Here is a 19,297-nt window from a genome sequence, read left to right as displayed (position 1 = left end):
CATCTTTCTTGGTTTTCTTCTGTTTTGCATAATGTATCTTCGGTATTCTAAGTTTCTGAGCTAATATCCACTTATCAATTGCTCAGTTTTTAAGTTACATTTTTAATTTAATACTCAGATGTACATATATTGTGTATTGATGAAATCTACCACTCCCTACCTCCAATTCTTCTCTCTTTTCCCATCATACTTCATGTGCTCTTAGCTTTATATATATATATGTAGATATATATATAGATATATACGTTGTATAATATTATCTATTATATATATATTATCTATAATATCTTATTGAGATATTATATATGGATGTATTTTATATATATATAAAAAATCTAATACCCACTAAGGCCATTTGGGGCTACTTGCATGTAAATGGATGTGGGACCATCGACTTACTGCAGCTTGGGTAACTCCTCTGTGCTCTCATCCCTGAAAAATATTAACTCTCCTTGCCCAGCAGCCATTGGTTAAAACGCAGATCTTTGTTTTCGTTTTGTTGTTCGTTTTTCAGGCTAGCTTAAGGTTTATGTGTTAGTTTCTTTTGTACATGTATGTAATATACATGTATGCACATGCATAGATGTCAGAAGTTATTATCAATCATCTTCCTTGGCTGCTCTCTCCTCTATTTGCAGGGGAATAGGTTCTCTAGCTCTACCTGAAGCTCATGCCTTTGGCAAGCCTGGCCAACAATGTACATGAATCCTCCTGTGTCCATTTCCCTAGTGTTAGGATTTTTAGGGCATAGCACAGTGTCCAGCCTTTATGTATGGGCTGAGGTTTGAACTCAGGTCTTCATGTTTGCACATGCTGGGCTAATCTGTAGTTGCAGCTCCTTAAGTCTTGGTTTCTTGGTGAGGTGCCCTTTAGCCACGTAGTGGAAACTGCTCACCACCTTTGTAAAGGGGATGTTTTAATACTGTTTTTTCAAGCTTAGGCAAAGTCATGATCACTTTTATATATTCTCAATTAGAGTAACTGAAGCATTTTTGGTGATGTAATTCTTTAAAGATGTGCATTGTGTAGGTCCTCAATATAATAAAATATATCTTAAAAGCTTTTAGGTAGGTTCATCTTCATAACTTTTGTAAAGGTACTTAATCAGGAAAAAATTAAGATTATATAAGACATTTGAAATTAGAATATCAGAATATTTGTCTTCTTGGTGATCAACTGTACTATTTTACTATTTTTCTTAGGTATAAATTTTTTTACATTGTATCATAGCAAGGTAATAAATAACTACTCATACAATAAAGTCAGGAATGATAAAGGGTTTTTAAAATCTTGTTTTTCAGTCCCAGCAATTTTTTCACTGCATCCTCCTGAGGCATTAAAGATTGCTGATCCAGACACAGCTAGACTTTGCAGAGTCATGTTCTTATAAGAACAGTCAGAGAGGACCTAGAAGTGACTGTAAACTGTGGTCTGTGTAACACAAGCACATGTAATTGAAGTTGCATTTTTTTTTCATGATGGTTATGACCTTGTCTAGGCATATTAGAGGATGGCCATTCTTCAGAATTCATTATTTGCTTTACACAAACTACAGCCTATTCCAAATAAAAAAATAAAATCTATTATTATTCCCTTTTGGTATATAAGGAATTAGAGATACTTCAGAAATTACTTAATCATAATAATTGTCTAGATATGTACAACTTTTGTCCCCTCCACCCAATGCAATCACAATTCTAGCAAAACATTTTCTAATATTCTATTGGCATCTGTTCATCTACATATATAACCCCTTATATATCTGATTCATTCATATGAATAATTAAGCATGAAACTTAATAGAAAAGTAGCAAGTACATCTATTACAGGAAAACATTGAATACAAATACAAGTATCTCTTGATGAGCATGCAAGCTGACCTCAGGAAGTCAGTGCACATGGACAGGAATCCTGCATCACTCAGAGTAAGCGGCTATGACATGGAAATCAGAAACAAAGATTCAGGAATGATGAGCCATTTCACAGTTCAGGCAGTCATTAAGTATGGATTTATAGCATTACTTACAAACTCATTATTTGAAAGTATTTGGCCTTCTGTTATAAATACAAAATGTAGAATATACTTAAATATCTTTAAATTCATAAGATATCATCTTAAGACTGTTATTAAAATATTGCTTCTGTTTTTAACTATGGTTACAAAAGCATGGGCCAAACAGAAATGTCTGAGATGTAACTGATGGACTGAGCTCTTTGAAAGGCAAGCTATTTACTAATATAATAAATACTTACTGATTTTCCCAATTTGTAGCAAATGGTACAAGGTCCAGAAGCATAATGAAAAGATATTCCTTTATGAAATATGAAAAGACATATTCCTTTAAGGAATATGTATTACTCAATAGGAGACTCTAAACATTTGTTTATATAGTTCACAAGTAGAGCTAATTGAGAAATATTAATATGTGTATCTTTATTTATATATTTAATCATATGTCAAATTGCCCAGCTAGACACATATATCTGCATACTCACAGGAAGTTGAGTATTTATAAATGTTATACACATACATATACACATTAGAATGTATAGAATCTTAGAATGTATTAAGTTTAGATTAAGTGTTTCATAACAGAATCAATTTAATTTTTTTAAAAAATTACATAAAGGCAAATGGACAGAAGTGAATTTTTCTTTTCATATATGTTAGTACAAAGATACAGTTTATCCATTTGGTTAAAAACAGTGATAAGATCAGCCATGTGCACAACAATTGAAAGAGAATGTTTACTTAATGGTCTAATTTCTCCAAGAATAAATACTTCTGTGCTTTACAAATGCAAAAATGTTTTGCAACACATTTTTTCAATTATTTCAAAATAATATTTTATAAACTAGCTCAAGGCTTGAGCCCTTTCTAAACTGTATATTGAAACCAAAATCTTGCATAGAAGTACTCAATGTAATTTATTACATGATCAGTACCACTTTAGGAAGAAATATTCTTGAATGCAAACTTTGTTCTTATCATTTTTCTTCAACTAAACACACATACATATACACACACACATATTTCTGATTATTTTTTGAAAGAAATAGTAATCAAGGTAGTCAGTTCAAACCTTTCCCATTGATTCCATATAGTTCAAAACCACCCTAGTGATATCATATCGGAGAATAAAATATAAACTCTTATCAATTTCAATGAGTTTTTCATTGCTATCTGATTAATAGAAGTAAATATGACTTACATTTTTATTTATTTATTTTTATTAGATGTTTTCTTTTCTTGATTTACATTTTTAAGAGAGAAGAGAAATGAGAAAGGGGGACAGGGAACAGATGGAGGAAGAGAAGTTTCATAAGAAGGAAGGAAGCAGGAGGTAGGAAGAACAAAGCCCCTTGGAGACTTCCTACAGAAGATGAAGCCAGATTGAGAGAAGTCAGTGGTTTCTACCAAGAAGAACGAATGTGTGTGGGTTTGCAAAAGTAAATACGATCAGGTTTTGACACATGACCTTGTCTTCTCATAAAAGTTGAAAAAAAGATTCGGGGATTTTCTTACCCTTTAAAAATATTTACAAGTGCCAGTGGCTCATGGAAGAGCAGTTATTAAATTGATTTTGTAAACACGAAACAAAGAATAAAGCTTCCATCCAAATGTAATGTAGTACTCTTGTTCTGCACAGTAGGTCTATTGTAATTAACTGATTAGGAATCTGGATAATAAGTCACCAGCAATCATCGATTTTAATTGGATGCAGGAGGTCAGTGCTGGTGAGTGCTGCATTGTGACAGGAAAGGCAAGGGGAAGAATTTCCAAGCTGCCTAAATATCACATCTGGGTGAAGCATGCCTGCCCCTTTCTTTTCCTTTTATTTAACAAATATTGCATGGGATGAAGGAATGTCAAGGCTAACTTCTCTAATACAGATGCAAAACACATGCCTTTGCACCAGCTCAAAGCAAGATGACAGACACTGGAGGCACTGTTGTGGTTTGGCAGTTAAAATCCTCCATTTTCATTAACTTGTGGTTCAAAGATGCCACCACGTTTAGAAAGGGTGCTGCCTTCTCGGTAAATAGTGTGTTCAAAAGCTGAGTCCTGAAAGCTAAACAGTTGAAAGAAACATGCGTGTCAAGGTCCAGCTAATTCTGGACACTTAACAGAGAAATCAATACCACTCCAGCCCCAGTGAGCACACACAGGTTCTAAGGAGACCTTTTGTGTGCATGTTTGCACGAACCATTTGTCCTAGCTTCACCTGTTACTGCTTATGAGAAATTGCACAAGGGACCCTTGACCCTGAGTCATAGGACCAAGGAGAGTACAAAGGAACGCAAGTGACAGAGGCAAGCACCTCTCCCCAAGCTCACAGCTAACCGAGGGGACACAGTAGCTTCCCAGCTAGCTGCTAGGCTTCTGTTAATCCTTTATCCTCCAAGTTATATGACAGCCAAATTAAAATCCTAAATTCTCAGTTTCCCCAAATTGTTACCAGAATTTCTAGGGGCCTCAACCTAGAGAACCACGTTACCGTAGAAATCAGTGTTCCCTCTTTAGGGTTCTTAGTCTCATGAATAAGAAAATTTAACTTCCATGAAAAGAGTTTTCATCATAGCTCACAACATTTAAAAGATGAAAATTTCTTTGTTCAATTTCTCCTATATAAATGTATACAATGCTTATATATTCGTAGTATAAGTTGTACATATTTACAACCAATTTCATGTCACCACCAGTAGGTGACTGTACAGATGACCATACAGTCATATAATGAACTGCAATGAAACCATAAAGAGGATTAACTTAGTACATACGTAGAAATATGGAATATTTTGTCATATGAAAAGCATTATTAATTCTCAAAACTGAATGTATATGTGTGTGTGTGTATGTGTGTGTGTATTTTCTATACACGCTATAGATATAGTGTTTGCTTCCCTAAAAATTTATATATTGAAGGGCTAAGCTGATTCTTGATAGTAGGGTCTTTGAGAGATAAATAGCTAAAGCGAGTGTGGCCCCAGAATAGAATGAGTATCCTTACAAGAAATCCCCGTCCTTTGGAGACACAATAGAAGCCAGTCATTTGAGACATTCTCTGGAAGACCCACACTGTACTGGCACATTGTAGTCACATCTTTGAGAACTGTGCCAAATACAAATTGTTTAGTTTCCCCAACCATGGTATTCGATTAACACAGCAAAAAGACCAAGACAAACCATTGTCAATAAATAGATAAATTTCAGAAGGCTCCGTGTGCGTCTGACAACGATGCTTTTGCAGCACATGCAGTCTGCCTCTTAGGAAAGAAGAGACTTCACTTGGGGTCCAATTCTGGGTGTTTTGTCATTTTCCTACAGTGAGACTCAGAAAAATATTCTTAAAGTAACAAATCGTCAAAACAAAGTGGCATTTACACATCAGCATACAGAGATAATTATGAAGACATATATAGAGTTGTCTAGGACAGCATACATAAAAATATATAAAATTAGAGAACAAGGATCTAAGGGGGAACTGGCAAGCATGAGTTGCCAATGTTGAATGCTTCATCTTAAACAAAGAAGGCCAGTGTCCTTCATTTTTACATTGCTACTCCAATTATTATTCGAAGTATCTGAATGACCACTTTTCGCAGTTTCAGAAGGTGAATGTTATCAAATTGCAAATTATCAAAAGAACAGTGATAGACTTCTGAATTTCCATGAACATCAATCTCTTCATTCATTTATTCAATAAATATGCACTGAACCCTTGTAATACTCTTGGCTCTCGTCACTAGAAATACAAGGATGAACTATCTGAGATTTCTTCTATACACAGAAAATCAGCTCACAGAAACTGCAGCAGCTCTTCATTACTTTGAAGGGTCTTCCTTTTCCCATCCTTTATCCTCCCACCCCCAAACCTCAGGTTTGGCCCCCTATCACCAGAGAGGAGAGAAAGAACAACGGGGGAGAAAGAAAGATCCCTGAATCTAATTTCTTTCCCTTTGTTTTTTTCTTTGAGCACAACTACTAAAAAACCACAACCAAACTCCAAAATCAGCCATAACCACCAACCCCACCTCTCTGGGCTTCAGCACTTCTATCTACTCTGAGAAGTTCCCAGGTTTCTAAATGTCATACAGTCACAAAAATCAACTGCAGCTGGCAAAACCACACCTCTGCTAGAGCACAAGCTGAGTCATAGTCAGCTGCTGGGGACAGTCCAGAGCGGGCCCCACATCCCCACACCTGGGATCAAAACAAAACAAAACAAAACAAACAAAAAAACATACTTATAATACTTCTGTGGTATTTAAGAAACAAAAATTCCAGGATTGTCACTACAAGAAACAAATGTTTGGTTTTATCCATTGCAATAACTAAGGAGAGGAATTTGGTACAATAAGAACTAAAAGCAAATTTATCTACTTTGGAAAGCATTTCTCAAAAAAAAAAAAAAAAAACCAAAACCCTGGAACTAAGATCTTAAGGTTTAGCAACTGATACAGTGATGAAACAAGAAAGTGGGGACTATGTGTGCCGAGGCCCAGGCATAGAGGAGAGGCTGCTCAGCTTAGGGAGCTCCTGGAGATACTATACTAAGACAAGTGAGAAATGAAGATGAAAATTAAAGTAGTGTTGAGATTGATTTTATGACTTTCCAGAGAACAGATGTGGAAAAGGGAAAGCATTGGATGTTAAAAGTAAGGTAGGCTAGTCAGCCATGAGTGTGGTAGGAGGAATGGAGGTGAAAGAGCCAGGCCTGATTGAAGACAGCACACCACGTGGGGGTGAGAGTCCACTGCTGGAAACAGAGTTAGCCTTGCACAGCTGGGGGAGTGATTAGACCATTCACCGAGGTGGCAGATGTTGGAAGGGAGTGGTGGAAAAGACCAGGAATTTTGCTTTACCAAGGCTTGCCGTGTTTTGATACAGAAAAAAAAAAAAAAAAAGATCTTATTTATCAGAAGATTTCTGAAAGAAAGGAAGGAGAGGCAGTGTTTCTGGGGACAGAGGTCATTAGGGTTGAGGGCGAGAGCAAACAAAGTCGCCTCTGCTACTGGAAAGAGGGAGAGATACTCTGTATTTAACATTTCTTCCTATTTTTTCATTGAATAAATTAAGTTTAAAAATTAATTCATTTTATATTAAATCCTGAAAAACATTGCCTCGTGAAGCTAGGCCATGAGCCCAGAGTCACACGTTGAGCCATTACAGAGAAACCAGCTGTTTCCAGCGTAAAAATCTTCAAATGCCATTCAGAATACACTCAAGGAAGGAGCACGGGAATTCTTCCAGCGCCCTTCCCATCTGACCTATCTTCATGAAATGCTGTGACACGTGCTCGATTTCCCTGCTACTGTTACCAACACACCTGAAATTACGTGAGGAATCAGGCTGAGGAAAAGGAGCTCCTCAGAGCAACGAAGAATATGCACAGGCAGATAAAAAGATCATACTTTTTAGTGGGAAAAATGACTAAGGAGAATAATTGAGTCTCAATTCTAAATTCATTTACTCTTTAGCTTTTAATGTGAAGTAACTATATTTACTCATTATCATTAGTGGGACAGTGGAAATAGCTATAAAAATAAAGGTAATAACCCTTCCGTAGTAGTTTCACTCAGGCCCACAGACAAGCGCACTTGACTCGGCATGGACATTTCTAAATTACACTGAGTAATAGTAACAGATCATTCATGGTGCGCAGGCTTTGTTTGGTTGTATAAAATTACCAACCGTGGTTGGCACATTACTGTATACACTCCTATTAGTAATCTCTGGAATGTGATAGATATAGTTGTATAACATAGTTTTTTCAAGTACAGATATAATTGCTCCACCACTTTCTAATTGTTGGATGTTCAAGATAACTAATTCAAATAATAAAATTTCTTAAACTCATGTAATATAACTGATATTAAAATTTATATTAAGAACATTGTTATTCAGACTAATTCAGGGACAAGGCACTTTCTTAGTATATTTCTTTAACACTTGCACTGAAATATACAATATTTTCATCTGGATTTGATTGAGCAAAGATAATTGATATGTTTTCCCATGATAAACTACAGATGCTGTCATTTCTTATACACAGGAGACACTAATTAATCTTGAGTAACCCTCTGAGACAGAATATAAGCAGTATGTACACAGGAGGGAAATATAACCATAAAATACACACAGAACAAAAATAGACTATAGTCAAAGAATTCCAGCGAGTATTACAGGTGATATCTAATGTTACCACTGGAGTCCAATTTCCAGGAATTATCAAATTCCCAGGACTAGCCCCGAGACATGATTGTGTGAATTCCTCAGCACACATTGAAAAAAATACGTGAAGAGGCGTTGGAGCTGCTATTGAGTCAAGTAAACAAAGGGGCTCTGTTGAGAACTGTTGTGTTTGCATAGAGTAACTGCTGTCAGGTCCCAACAGAGGGGCACCTGGACACAGGTGAGCACTGAAGGGAGACTGGGAAACACCCAGTTAGCAGAGCCAAAGCATCATGGGAACAGCCTGTCGTAGGCTCCTGCTCCAGGGTACATTTCCTGCCAGTCCTGACACACCCATGGAGTTCCCGACAGAGCTGAGGACTTACCACCCACACAGCATGCAACAAATCAAGCAGGCTTAGTGGACACAGCTATGAGGTAGTTACCCAACACACAGAGCCAGGAGGACCTCACATCTGGAACCACTGGCTTTTCTTTTGTCTTTCTTTTTTGTTTGTTGTTTTCTCTTGGTTTTTAGTGTGATAGAATAGTCATGACTGAAGCTTAGCATGCTTCAGTGTAAACTTGCATGGCATTGGGAACATTCCCTGCTCTTTGGGCCATCGCCATATTTTAGCCATCTCCACGACGCGTTGGTCAGTCTGTACTGGAAGTCTGTGCATTAACCCATGGCTCCCCACGTCCCTTTCCCTCACTTATGACAATCTACCTCATATATGCAGAATCACACTTTGTTTTCCACTGTTGATATAAGAGCATAGGAACATGGTTTTTAGTTTCTTTAGCTCACTGCAATAGATGTTTAGAAACACAGCGAGGGATCACACCGTGAGACAGTAAATCAAAACCCCAATTGTCCTTTTTATACCACCTCACATGCTGAAGAACTCTCTGGAGCCCACAAGACCTACCATTAGTCCTCTACAGGTTTGATGCCTAGTACTAAGGACCCCTCACTGGAATCTACTTCTGAAAAGCCACTTCACATTGACTACAAAGCTTCCACTACATAAGTCCATTTTTAGTATACACATTCAAAGTCATATGCTCACAGTGATATCGGACCTCAAATTTAATAGAAACTAAGGAGAAGAATAAAATTTTCCACCTGGAAATGGGATCATTTTGGTAATCCAGAAGCTATAGACGTCAGTCAGCCAGAGATGTTGTGAGCTATAACGCTGTCTTCATATCCTCCAGTCTTAGACAAATGCTTTAAACATTCCAACTGGTTAGTCCCATTGTTTTTGATTTCAGAAAGTCTCTTCTCATCTCTCTTTGAAACAAGACTACTTCATTTGCTTGCAAATTTCAAATCAACCTACCTTCTGTTTTTATAGGGAGATCTATGACAAAACCTAAAATGGCTAAATTGGATTCAAAGCTTATAGCATTGAAAATACCTAAATTAATAAGATGAGCCATAATCTTTGAATGTCTCTGGAATTTCCTCAGGTGGGTCTCTTTGTTCTAAATTAACTCCCTTCGACAGAAGAACACTTAAACTGAATAAAAGAAGTTCTTGAAAGGGTGTGTGTTTGTGTGTGTGTGTGTGTGTGTGTGTGTGTGTGTGTGTGTGTGTGTGTGTGTGTGTAAATCAGGCTGGCCCAGACAAGTAGCCATCGACAGGAGACTGATAGACTGATATCAGGTGTTTCAGACCCAGCAGCCCTGATCGTAGTTTGCTGCACAGGGTTGATAATATGCCTCTTTCACTTCAGCTCCCTAATCTGGCAAAGCAAGATTTGCTCAGGCAGAGACCTGGCCTCTAAGCACATCAAAGTTTCCTACAGCCACCATTTCCTCACATATACTTAGTATACATTAATTGGTTTTTAATTGTTGTTATAAACAACAGTTTTTGAAATTAGACATGATAGTCAACTTTGTAATTCTAAAGAAATAAAAGGTACTTATTTCACACTGTAAATGTGGCTTGTTCAGGGAGGTCCCACGGAGTAAGACACTGTGACCTTTAGTTGAACTGCTGGAACATGTGTTTTTAGAGGACATGTAGAGGCTACATGGCATCCATTACTCTTTAAGTCACTATTAGGCTTGTTCTAGTGTTTTTGTTCTTCTCTGTTCTGTGGAACACACTACCTTACCAGCATATGTCTTTCATGTCAACCTGGTAGTTCATTTGCATACTTATGACATTTAAACAAGCCCGGCTGCTGAGAGCTCCACACAACATGAAATGTTAGAGTGCTGGGAATTCTTCTTTAATTTTGACTTTAAACTTGATCTTTTGGTTGCATGACTGACCACTTTATTATTACCTGGATAGGAAAAGGTCCCATCAGTGGGGAATGTCCTAGGTCCACAGACCAAAGACAAATGCTGCCATTGTGGAGCACAGTATAATTTGCCAAGGGAATGCACAGTTACTGACAGCCATTTCTTTCCAAAGTAAGGGCATTTTTCAGGGGAGAAAAAAACGCATGTCCATCACTTCTCCTTTTGACTGTACATTCAATTATACCCACTGCATCTTGCTGACAATGGCATCTCCCCCTTTCTTTCTTTGAGGAACATTTAGGGGTATCATCTGTTTCAGAGTCCTTTCATAGCACCCCTTTACCTTTTAATGAATATAATACATCACGTCTTAGATACCCGATATTTACAGAACAAACAAGTAATTTATAACATAGCCAACTGCACTATTGGTGGATGACCATACTCTTCATTATTGTTTGGAGACCCAAGCCACTTTTTTTTTTTGGCTAGTGTATTAAATTTTCTACTTTTGTAATGTAATGCTTATACTTAACTGCCTATGCCTATTAGACAGTAGGCACATTTTCTCAATAAATTAAATAAATTATATATGTATATATAAAGTTCCCTACACAGATGAACGGTTTAGCAGATAGTTTCTGCAGAAATGAAGAGTAGGGTGGTATGGCACAGCGGCCATACCTTCCTGTCTGTTGCATTAGGGAATATCTCATTCCATAGATGGTATTATGCAATCATAAGCACAGTATGCAAGGAATTTACTGATGCTGAGCAATCTTTTCTACTGAACCATTTCATCTCTTCACTGACTTCAGCCTGATTTACAATAGAAACAAGGTTGTTCTAAGTGAATTTGGTCAAACCCTGATATTTCTACAGCCACTAGTGAATGACATTCGCCTACTTACGAGCAAATATGAAGCTCAATGCTATATCTTAGGAACAGATTTTTCTGATAAAATTTTCCACTTGTACCTCTTTTCTTGCTTTCCTTTGACAAGTAAATCTTAGGCCAATCAAAAACTTTCCAAGTCATTATAAATGAAATGCTTTATTGGCTCACAGATAGAACTTTAATGTCAGACAGGAAATTTTGGAGATAGCCCAACTATGGCATCTAATGAGAGATGGATTTCCATGTTAAGGTCAAGGACATGTGAACGATGAGTCGGCTGATCAACTGAGCCAGCAAATGCTCCTGTTCTTCTCTAATTCCTCTCTGTACCTCTGAAGGAATGAAATCTCAGCATGTGAGCCCAATTTCTTCCTGTCTGTCTGTCAGTCTGTCTGCCTGCCTGCTTATATGCCTGTCTGTCTGTCTGCCTGTCTGTCTGTCTGTCTGTCTGTCTGTCTGTCTGTCTGTCTGTCTCTGCGTGAGTTAGGGTTTTATTCTTGTGAAGAGACACCATGACCAGGGCAACTCCTATAAAGAAAGCATTTGATTGGGGCTGGCTTACAGCTTCAGAGGGTTAGTCAGTTTTCACCATGTGGGAAGCATAGCAGCATCCAGGCAGACATGATGCTGGAGAAGGAACTAAAATCCGAAGGCAGCAGAATGAGACTGTGTATCACACGGGGCAAAGCCTAGGCATAGGGGATAGCAAAGCCTACCCCTACAGTGGTGCACTTCCTCCAAGGCCATCGCTACTCCAACAAGGTCACACCCACCTATAGTGCCACTCCCTATAATCAAGCATTCAAATACGTGAGTCTACGGGAGGGCCATACCTATTCAAACTACCACACTATCTTTCTACCTATCTATCCATCCATCCACCCACCCATCCATCATCTATCTATAGTAAGGACTGACCAATGCCGAGGCTTTCCAGGATGCATATATATGTACTCTACCACTGAGCTACATTCTCAACTCTTTTTATATTTATTTTGAAATACAGTTCTACTAAGTCGCCTTCTTTTCCTTTCAACTTGTGGTCTCACTATCTCTCAAACTCCCATGTAGCTGAAATCAGAGGCATTTGCTACTATGTTTTTATCTCTTAAACCATTTGAGAAAGGTTAGTACTGTAATTATATGACTTCTGTCCTGGAAAGAATTGGCATTTTTAAAAATATCACCGAGATTCTTTGTTAATTGAATGAAGAGTGCTGGTAAGATTTACTTCTCATGGTTTAGCTATTAGTGAATACATATGATAATCCTTCCAGGCAATCTATCATTTTTATTACTGTCAAACGTGTAATTGAAAAAATATCAATGGGCCATAGGTTGTAGGGTAGCCTAATGTAATGGAATTCAATGAGAGCTCATGACTTTTATAATTCTATATGTAATAAATGAGTGCTTATCATTATATTCAACTCACATGTGTCATGTACATTCATTTCTAGCAAGTTACAGTTGCATTACCTGGCAGAAATCTGGAGTCAAACGTAGGAAGATAACTAAATATTATAAAATAAGAAGATATTAACTGTGTATGTTTCACTCATTAATTTCATGTACAAGAATAAGTTAGAGGAGATAAAGAGACTGCACCAGTTTGGAATTCATAATAAACATGTGAGCAGATTCAGCAGGCAATATGCCATCACTAGATCACCACCACTGCAGAGACCAGACTGCACACACCTTTGTTTTGAGGAATTCACAATGGGTTTTTTATAAAGTGGCACATTTCACACAATTAAAGACTTAAACTATTTTCTTCATTACTAATATCAGTTAATAATAAAGGAGCCAGAGTAAGAGACTGCAAGTAGCTGTGTACTATAGAACAGCTGTTTATACCAAGAACAAAAAGAGAAAAGTTACAAACGGCCTCTAAATTCTTAACTCACAGGGAGAAATCATTCTGCAGCCCTCAGAGGAACACTGCACGGACAGAGGCTAAGGAAGCTGTCTTCAGCTTGATTCTACTTCAGTAAAATCCAGTATAAGCAGGAACAAATTAGTGCCTGAGGCAATACAAACTAAAAGAAAAATCTATGAGCAGCACTAAAGTCATTTCATACTTTAAAATTTTAAGTCACAGAACTTTATGGTTTATAGATAAATTAGACCACATTATAAAGCTAGACCAAGATACACTTCATATATTAACAAAAGTACAATCTTTGGATTAGAAATTGTATCTATACTTAATTCCTTTTATTGGATTCCTCTAGGAGGCAGAATGAAAATGATTTCTAATGACTTAAGTGAACTACATAATGTTAGGTTTATTTCACTAGGTCCAAATTATTCACTTCATGTTAGAGAATGAGTCACATGTTTTATATCAGCAACTTCTACTTAATCTGTCAATCACTAGATGGAACTCTTTGTCAATCAAAATATAATGAAACAATTAAAGAGTACAGTAAGTTCATGGTACTATCTTCCAAAACCACAATCCAATCTCTAAATGCAATGTGACTGTACTTCTGAGAGTATTTCCATGATCCAGTCACTGCAAACCATAAAAAGGTGTGCTTAGTCATATATATCTTCAACCTCAAGATCAATACTCAAGACCAGATTCCTTTACTTTAACTGAAGCTAAGGTAGACTTTTTTGAACATTCACAAAATTAGTAAGCATTTGTGAACTAGAGCATACACTCTTTTCATTGTATCTTTAAGACATATATGGTGACATAATACTGTCTTAAATTTACTCATAGTGGAACTGACAAGTGAAAGGATTAACATAGCAAGAAGTTTGCAACAGAGCTCACTTCAACTGACTCTGACCTGGCCCTGGGCTAGATATCTGTGACTACTACATTACGATGTTTCAAAGGATCTCATTTGGTGAATGAAGTTTATATTCTTGCTTCGTACTTACACTTCTAGACTTGGTTTATTCGGTTTTCTAGATGATTAAAAAATATATAAATAAGGCAAATATAAATAGATCATGTAGTCTTTGCTAGAGTTTCTCCTGCTATGAAAAAAAAAACAAACATCATGATCCAAAGCAACTCTAGGAGGAATGGGTTTATTTTAGCTTACATCCTATCACTGGAGGGAGGCAGGAACAGAAACTTGGAGTCAGGACCTGAAACAAAAGCCATGGAGGAGGCTGCACACTGGCTCACTCCCTATGGTTTGCTAACCCTGCTTTCTGATATCATCAGTGACCACCAGTCTAGGCCACCAGTGGGATGGGCCCTCCCACATAGCAACCATTCATTGACAAAAATGCCACACAGGATTGCCTTTAAGCCAATTTGGTTGAGAGTTTTTTCAATTAAGGTACCCTCTTCTCAAATGACGCTAGCTTTTGTCAAACTGAGAAAAACCCAACTAGGATATATGCAATGTAAGCTAGGCAGCTGAAACTGATCATTCTGAAGATATATGGTGTATTTTACATCAACATGATGAGAACTATGCAACTTTGGTCTGGTAGTATATATGCTCAGATTACTTGCAATTTTTTTCAACTTTTTATTGATTCTTTTTAAATTTGACATCGTGAACCCCAATCCCACTCATCTTCCCCTACCACTGCACCCACTCTCCACCCCTACAACCTCCCTACCAACAGAGGTTGTAGAAAACAAGTTTCTCCCTGTGGAAACTGTAGTGTGTCACGATGTTTCCACATTTCTTTGCTCCCAAATAGTCGTTTGTTTGAAAGGACTTATTGGTCTAGTATGAGGCCTCCGGCCTCTGCTACTCTAGCAATACTGGACTCACACTGGCACTCCTCTTGGACAGCCTGTGCTACCTAGGCAAGGTACAGGCCCTACTCTCGAAAAGCCTGCAGCAAGTGAGAGACAACTACGACTCCGACGATCTTGGGATCTGCTCTCCTGTCTGCCATGGGTAGTAAGCAGGTGAAGGGAATTGTCATCTCTCTCTTGTCCATGTCACCACTTGGTAAACAAGTAGCAGGGCCAACTCTCCCAGGTTTAGCTCAGGGACTTCTGCTCTCATGACCCCATGGCCAGGTCTCCCACATGCTGCAGGTGGTGAGGGGCAAGAGGGAAGAGTATATCTCTCCCTGGTCCACCCTACTACACAGGAAATGAGTAATAATGCAAGACTCCCACTCTTCCATGCTAAGGGGCTGTCTCAACCCATAAATCCTCCCAGGCTGCTCTCTGGAGACCTGCAGCTGGATAGGGGTGGAGTCAGTTCTCTCTCATTTATTTTTATTAGATATTTTCTTTATTTACATTTCAAATGCTATCCCTAAAGTTCCCTATACCCTCCCCCCGCCCCTGCTCCCCTACCCACCCACTCCCGCTTCTTGGCCCTGGCATTCCCCTGTGCTGGGTCATATAAAGTTTGCAAGACCAAGGGGCTTCTCTTCCCAATGATGGCCGATTAGGCCATCTTCTGCTACATATATAGCTAGAGACACGAGCTCAGGGGGTACTGGTTAGTTCATATTGTTGTTCCACCTACAGGGTTGCATCCCCCTTCAGCTCCTTGGATACTTTCTCTAGCTCCTCCATTGGGGGTCCTGTGTTCCATCCAATAGCTGACTGTGAGCATCCATTTCTGTGTTTGCCAGGCACTGGCATAACCTCATAAGAGGCTGCTATATCAGGGTCCCTTCAGCAGAATCTTGCTGGCATGTGCATTAGTATCTGGGTTTGGTGGCTGATGATGGGATGGATCCCCGGATAGGGTAGTCTCTGGATAGTCCATCCTTTCATCTTAGCTCTAAATTTTGTCTCAGTACCTATATCTTTTCATGGGTATTTTGTTCCTTATTCTAAAGAGGAATGAAGTATCCACACAAGGGTCTTCCTTCTTGGTTTTCTTGTGTTTTGCAAAATGTATCTTGGGTATTCTAAGTTTCTGTGCTAATATCCGCTTATCAGTGAGTGCATATCTAGTGACTTCTTTTGTGATTGGGTTACCTCACTCAGGATGATATCGTCCAGATACATCCATTTGCCCAAGAATTTCATAAATTCATTGTTTTTAATAGCTGAGTAGTACTCCATTGTATAAATGTACCACAGTTTCTATATCCATTCCTCTATTGAGGGACATCTGGGTTCTTTCCAGCTTCTGGCTATTATAAATAAGGCTGCTATGAACATTGTGGAACATGTGTCCTTATTACCAGTTGGAAGATCTTCTGGGTATGTGCCCAGAAGAGGTATTGCTGGATCCTCCGGTAGTACTACGTCCAATTTTCTGAGGAGCCGCCAGACTGATTTCCAGAGTGGTTGTACAAGCTTGCAATCCCACCAGCAATGGAGGAGTGTTCCTCTTTCGCCACAACCTCGCCAGCATCTGCTGTCACCTGAATTTTTAATCTTAGCCATTCTGACTATACTACAGAGCAATTGTGATTTAAAAACAAAAAAAAAAAAAAATTGCATGGTATTGGTACAGCGACAGACATGTAGATCAATGGAATAGAATTGAAGATCCAGAAATGAATCCACACACCTATGGTCACTTGATTTTTGACAAGGGAGCTAAAACCATCCAGTGGAAAAAAGACAGCATTTTCAACAAATGGCGCTGGCACAACTGGCGGCTATCATGTAGAAGAATGAGAATCGATCCATTCTTATCTCCTTGTATGAAGCTCAAGTCTAAGTGGATCAAAGACCTCCACATAAAACCAGAGACACTAAAATTGATAGAGGAGAAAGTGGGGAAAAGCCTCAAAGATATGGGCACAGGGAAAAAATTTCTCAACAGAACACCAATGGCTTGTGCTGTAAAACCAAGAATTGACAAATGGGACCTCATAAAATTGCAAAGCTTCTGTAAGGCAAAAGACACTGTCAACAAGACAAAAAGGCCACCAACAGATAGGGAAAGGATTTTTACCAATCCTAAATTTGATAGAGGACTAATATCCAATATATACAAAGAGCTCAGGAAGCTGGACTCCAGAAACTCAAATAACCCCATTAAAAAATGGGGTACAGAGCTAAACAGAGAATTCTCAACTGAGGAATACCGAATGGCTGAGAAACACCGGAAAAAATGTTCAACATCCTTAGTCATCAGGGAAACGCAAATCAAAACAACCCTGAGATTCCATCTCACTCGAGTAAGTTCTCTTGTACTAAGGCCTTCAGCAACAGCTCTCTGTGATGCCCAGGTAACGGGTCAGTCTAAAGAATCCTCAGTCCCAGGGTGGCAGCCCAGCCTAGAGGTGTCCACCTGGCCTTTGGTGGTGACAGACTCGCTGCAGAGCAGTGGACCCAGTCATGGTCCCCAATGGCAGGCTGGCTAGAACCTCCCTAACCTCAGTACCCTTCAGTCTCTAGTTCTGCCTCTCTTCATTGTGCTCAAATCCTTCTGCTTCTCTTTCTCTTCCATTTCTCCACTACTCCCTTGCTCTTCTTAGGGCCTGGGGTCTCTGTGTGTCTGGGGTCATCTCAGGAATGGTTTTAGGAGGGTTATACACTGACTGTGCATTACAGTACCTGGGAAGGGGTCATCTCAGGCGTTGTCTGCCCCTCCATCCTCTGCAGGCCTATGCAATACCCAAATGGTTGTGGTCTCGGGCTTCCTGTCTAAGCCCCATGCGCTCATAATCTTCAAGGAAAGTAGGATACTAATTATTCAGATATTTACAGGTCAGAACACTGAACTTAGACATAGCATCTCTTCTGTCTGCCACCTTACTGACACACATGTGACTCAGTAACCACACCTGCAATGCCTCTGCAGGTAGGTTGTAGTTTAAATTCATTTGCAAAAATGAACAAACATAAACAGGAAACTATCATCTTTTGTAATAGCATCTTGTCAATATAAAATTGTAACACTATGTCATAACTATACTTTATTTGGGGGGAAAATGTTCTGAAGAATGGGAATTTAAAGCAAGCCATAAAGATTGTCAAAATTGTTATGAAATTTTTCAGTTTAATTTTTCAGGCAGCCATCCAGATATTTAAGGATCAAAGTGGAGAGGCTGCATGGAGAGTGGACAGGAGAGGCCACTGGAGAACGGAGAGCTTCATCAAAAGTTGAAGCCACAGGATTGAAGGGGTCAAGGAGAGAAGGTGAAGTCTGCTACATGTGACAGGTTCAGAGACCCTGGAGAAATCCCAGAAAAGGCTCTTGGTGAAGCTGTAGCCCAGTAGCAGGGCAAACCCCAGCATTTCAGAGATGCAAATACCATGGGATGTCCTATCAAGGACGGGAGTCTAGGTGACATAATGTGTGCTGCTGAGGCCAGAGCTAGAAGTAGCTGAGGTCCTTTGGAACCCAGAGGACAGTGAGTGGGTCCAAGATATCAAGCACTGAATGTTTTACACAGTTAAGCTTGGCTTGCCTTGGCCTTGATTTTAACTATGCCCTGATTGTACCTCCCACTGAAATAAGAAACTATGCAACACATTTTTTTATTGGACTTTGAAATTTTAGAGAGGCTTTGAATATTTTAGAGAAACTTCAGATGCTTTAAAGAGATTAAACTTTTTAAAGTGTTTATACCTTTAAGAGCTGGGAAATTTGAAGTTTGGAATATTTTTATATTGTGCTCTTAGTATTAGTATGATATCTTGGGTATAAACAAAAAAGAAAGGGCTGTAGGTTAATAGTAATTCGGGTGCCACTGTGACAAGGAGTCAATTGTGCTGCCTGCTTTTATGTCAATTTAGACATAAGCTAAACTCATTTTGAAAGAGAAAGTCTCAGCTGATAAAATATTCCTTCAAGACTGACCCATGGTCAAACATGGGGTACATTCTGGTGGTTAATGATTGATGCAGGAGGACCTAGTTTACTGTGGGCGGTGCCACTCCTGGGCTGGTGGTCCTGGGTCTAAGAAAGCAAAGGAAGCATGCAGAGGAAAAGCAGCTTCTCCAGGCCTCTGCATCAGCTCCTGTCTCAGTATCCCTGCCCTGCACCAGCTCCTGTCTCAGTATCCCTGCCCTGCACCAGCTCCTGTCTCAGCATCCCTGCCCTGCA

At 38.9% G+C, this 19,297-nt stretch overlaps 1 protein-coding gene and 1 non-coding gene across 3 annotated transcripts in view; both read right to left on the bottom strand.

Moving 5' to 3' along the window:
- Cfap299 (cilia and flagella associated protein 299) overlaps positions 1-19,297 on the bottom strand; it is a 476,454-nt gene that overhangs the window by 249,854 nt on the left and 207,303 nt on the right. The gene's annotated exons all lie outside the window — the stretch shown is intronic.
- LOC115065278 lies at positions 17,925-18,054 on the bottom strand. Its single transcript, XR_003845069.1, has one exon. It is a non-coding gene; the product is annotated as a small nucleolar RNA SNORA17 (small nucleolar RNA).

This window comes from Mus pahari, chromosome 13, assembly GCF_900095145.1.
Source record: "Mus pahari chromosome 13, PAHARI_EIJ_v1.1, whole genome shotgun sequence".
Classification (NCBI taxonomy): domain Eukaryota; kingdom Metazoa; phylum Chordata; class Mammalia; order Rodentia; family Muridae; genus Mus; species Mus pahari.
This window is presented reverse-complemented; position numbering and strand designations above follow the sequence as displayed.